Here is a 5040-nt window from a genome sequence, read left to right on the forward strand (position 1 = left end):
ACCCATAGTTACGTCGTGGAAAACGATCCAAATCTGGCTTGATCAAAATCTTAGTCACGATCCAACTTACTCACGGTCTAAACTATCATCACGTTGTGATAGTCAGGCCACCACGTTGTGGCGGAGTCCATCCAAAACAGTCGAAAAACCCACAATCATTATGTCGTTGGGAGAAGAATACTACATTGTGAAAACTGGGATTTCCCAGCTTAATGGATTCAGCTCTCAATCCGGTAAGCCATCCACCCATTCCTTCTCGAAGGCTTCCTAACGTCCAATACTACCTAAAGATCGATGTTTTTCTACCATGCATGTCCAATGTAAGTCTAACGCTCAAACTAGGTCAAAAATAGAGAAACAACAATAAGAATCTCATGCATGGGGCACATAATACTAGCAAACTTCTGATAAGAGCCTTATATTCATCGATAGACCTCAAAGACCCACAAAGTAGCTAACTTTATGGAATCCCACCATTCCAAGTAGCTCATCCTTGAAGAAAAGGGGGAAAAACTAGATCTAGAGACATAGTGTAACACCCCATTTTTACTATTTTCGTAGATTCTAATATTAAATAATTATTATAAAATTCAAAGTAGAGATATAACACTCTTTAGCCTAAGTAATCATCATAAACATGTAGTAAATATTGATACGATTTCCGTAATATGTAGAACACGCAAATCCGGCATCATATGAAGAAGTTATGCTTCTTTGAAGTTTCTTCATTAAACGACACGACTCTGCATATCGTAAAAAGTGAATTTCAGATAGGTTTCTTATTAGCCTAATAAATCTGAACAAAAGTCTTAGTAGTCGTGAAACCGAGCATGTGCATATCGAGAACGTCCAAATCTAACTTTGTATGAGGAGCTTATGATTTTAGAAGTGTTGGTATTAAAGTGCGTGACACAGAAACCGTAATCGCGATCGATCCATTGTTAGCCGAAACAATCTAAATGAGAGTTCAAGATCTCATAGATACAATTCCATCAACATAAAGACAGTAGAGAATGAATATTGTTTAAAAGAGATATGAAGTTTAAACGAAGTTTAACAGTCTAAGCCTTATAAAATAATAAATTTTAAAAAATTAAGAATTAGCCAATGAAGTTTAAATGAAAGTTGTAGATATTATCGATAGATAGACATATATATAAAACACATTAAAAACGGAGTTCGTATGAGGAAGTTATGAATTTTTGAAAACCTGCTAAATCATAAGCGCATGCGTGCTCGCAGACAAGGCGTGCGGCGTGCGTCTGACATTCCATCGAAATTTCACCCCATTTTTACTATTTTCGTAGATTCTAATATTAAATAATTATTATGAAATTCAAAGTATAGATATAACACTCTTTAGCCTAAGTAATCATCATAAACATGTAGTAAATGTTGATACGATTTCCGTAATATGTAGAACACGCAAATCCGGCATCATATGAAGAAGTTATGCTTCTTTGAAGTTTCTTCATTAAACCGACACGACTCTGCATATTGTAAAAAGTGAATTTCAGATATGTTTCTTATTAGCCTAATAAATCTGAACAAAAGTCTTAGTAGTCGTGAAACCGAGCATGTGCATATCGAGAACATCCAAATCTAACTTTGTATGAGGAACTTATGATTTTAGAAAATGTTGGTATTAAAGTGCGTGACACAGAAACCGTAATCGCGATCGATCCATTGTTAGCCGAAACAATCTAAATGAGAGTTCAAGATCTCATAGATACAATTCCATCAACATAAAGACAGTAGAGAATGAATATTGTATAAAAGAGATATGAAGTTTAAACGAAGTTTAACAGTCTAAGCCTTATAAAATAATAAATTTTAAAAAATTGAGAATTAGCCAACGAAGTCTAAATGAAAGTTGTAGATATTATCGATAGATAGACATATATATAAAGCACATCAAAAACGGAGTTCGTATGAGGAAGTTATGAATTTTCGAAAACCTGCTAAATCATAAGCGCATGCGTGCTCGCAGACAAGGCGTGCGGCGTGCGTCTGACACTCCATCGAAATTTCACCAAGTGGCACCCCCCGACCCCACCCAAGGGCAACACACACTTCATAACAATGCGTGGTTCATCATCCAAGAAAACCATGTAAATAGCTCTCATTTGTTCCTTCTTTCTCCACAACAAATCCTTCCAACTCTCTACCTAGAATCGAACTTCTGAGGTATTTTTGGGGTTTTGAAGAATCTAATTAGCAACGTACTGCGTAATAGGAGAGCCCAACTAATAGGAGTGCTTGGTATCGAAGCCTCCGAGCACAAATCCCAGTTTTCGCTAGAAACTCTTTGTAAGTTAGGCTACACTTGCTACACATTAAGTGTAACTTATATTTATATTCGTAGTCATTGTTATGGATGTATAAATAAAATTTATCAGTAATTTCGGTTATAATACTTATTGATCTACTTACGGGAGAGGTTTCTAGAATTGTCATGTTGGCTTGGTTTTTGGATTTTAGAAAGACTACATACAAAACTGTTTCTGAGAAATTGTCCGGTTAACGCTTAAACCTATGAGAAATTATCTAGGTGAATTCTTCTCATTATATTTTATACTCCATTATGTATCCTTTGTATGTTAGGATATAGTTACCATGTAGTATGAAGTCATGCCTCTAGATAAGCATAGTTAGTTCCTATCATGTTGAACTATTTGTCTGTTATATGAGTATTGATATATCTATATATTTATGGGAGTTGAGGGAGGACCAACTTCGTGTTGAAGACCAATATACTCGGGCGGACCAATGTTACACTTAAGGCCAAAGTGTGGATGTGCTTTAAGATGAAGGCAAAAAGGGTCGTACGAACTTTATGCTAAAGGCCATTATGTATATGTATTGTGCATATATATATATATATATATATATATATATATATATATATATATATATATATATATATATATATATATATATATATATTGCAGTAATTGTATCCTGGTGGAATTTACTAAGAATCGACTTATATTTGTTGATTAACTACTTTTCAGGTGGTTCTTCGGAACGACGAAAGGCTCACGCATTATTGTACCTACATCGAAGGCATTAACGTGTGTAAGACTTATGTTTTGAATAAATAAAAATGAAAAATTTTCCTTAAAATTCGAGACATTACAAGTTGATATCAGAGACCTAGTTTAAAAGAATTGGATGAACACTCGTGTGATTCCAGACTCAAACTAAGCATCTGAGTATCAAATAAACCTTTTATATATAAAAAAAGAAATTATGAAAAAAGGAAGAAAATGCGAAGTGTACAGTCATATGAAGCTCAAATAGGAAAGTGACTGTTGCTGTTGTTCTTAGCACCGTTGCCGCTGCAGCCACTGTTGTTGTTGCTGCTGCAGCTTCACATGGAGAAAATGATATTCCTTACTAAGAATTCAATAACACAAAGCCCCCAGAGTTTGATTGTGTTAGAGATCTGATTTTTTACACGCGATGGATCTTAGATGTAGAAGGATGCTTCTACACTTGTGCTTGTCTAACTAACTTGAAGTTCAGGTATGCATCGAATCTACTTTGTCATGGACGAAAAAAGTAGTTGAACTTTGTCACGAAGGATTGCTCGCCTGTAGAGAAAAGCACAGTAAACTGGGAGCAGTTTGTTAAAAATTTCAGAGAAGAGTATGTACCACTGGTGGAAAGAGATGGTTTATCTTGGGATTTCTTGTCGCTCAAGAAAACAACTAAATCGGTGATAGAGATCCCCAAAATGTTCACTGAGAGAGCCTTGTTTTGCGTCGAGTATGCATCCTCAGAACAAGTGAAAATGTCTTGGTGTTTGAGCATGCTCAAGATTGAAATCAGGGAGTTTGTATCAAAAAATCGATACAAGACCATAGCTAAGATGCAGGAGCATGCTAGGAGGAGAGAAATCGAGTTGGAGACCCAGAGAAAAGAGAAAAGGCATATTCCGGAATTGTCTCATCTGGCGTCCAAGAAATTTAAATCCAATGGTTCTAGTTTTAGAAAACAGAAGGGGTGCACTTGAAACAAGTGTTGAAAGTTTCATGATGTTCCTTGTCGAGTAGGACCTAGGTTCCAAAAGTGTGGCAAGGAAGGTCACTACACCAGGGACTGCAAACAGAACACGCACATCTGTTACAATTGCAACTAGCTAGGTCACTTCAAGGCTGAATGTCCTTTTCTAAAGGCAACATGTGCAATATAGGCTTAGAGCTTACGACATTGAGGATAATTAATGGGCTCCAAGGGCCTAGGGCTGAGATTTTCAGCTTACAGTAGAAGAAGCCAAAGAGGCGTCAGACGTCGTAGCTTGTATGTTTTTAGTCAACTCCATACATTCCTTATTACTATTCGATTCTGGAGTAAGTCATTCATTTATATCGCTTAATTTTAGCAAGAACGTTAATAACACCATAGGAGATTTAGAATATCCTCTAAGAATGGAAATAGTTGCCAATCGAACAGTTAAAGCAACAAAGGTTTACGGTAGTTGCAGTTTAAGTATCGACGATAGTAGTTTCCCAACAAATCTCATTCTCATTCCTATGCGAGAGATTAACATAATAGTAGGTATGGATCCGCTAAACGATTTTGAGGCCCTGATCGACTTTAGGAAGAAGATAGTAAGGTTTCAGACTCCAAGTAGGGAGAACTTACTTTACAGGGAAAAGATTCCAAAAGTAGTTCAAAGTTTTGTTCTGCCACAAGGGCCAGCAAGTACCTACAACATGGTTGTGAAGGATTCCTACACTATGTAATCGATACTCGGGAAAAGAAGGAGGAAGTTATCGCGGAAGTACCAGTAGTTTGTGTATTCCCTGATGTGTTTCACGTGGACCTACCTGGTGTACCTCCAAAGCGACAAGTAGAGTTTAGGATCAGCTTAGTTCCTAATGCGGCACATGTAGCCAATTTACCCTATCATCTTTCACACCTAAAAATGTAGGAATTGTCTAATCAACTTCAAGAGTTGATGGACAAAGGGTTTATTCGACTGAGTAGTTCGCCTTGGGGAGCACTAATTATGTTTGTTAAAAAGAAGGGTGT

This window comes from Lactuca virosa, chromosome 8 (assembly GCF_052849685.1).
Source record: "Lactuca virosa cultivar CGN04683 chromosome 8, Lactuca_virosa_CGN04683_v6, whole genome shotgun sequence".
Classification (NCBI taxonomy): Eukaryota; Viridiplantae; Streptophyta; class Magnoliopsida; order Asterales; family Asteraceae; genus Lactuca; species Lactuca virosa.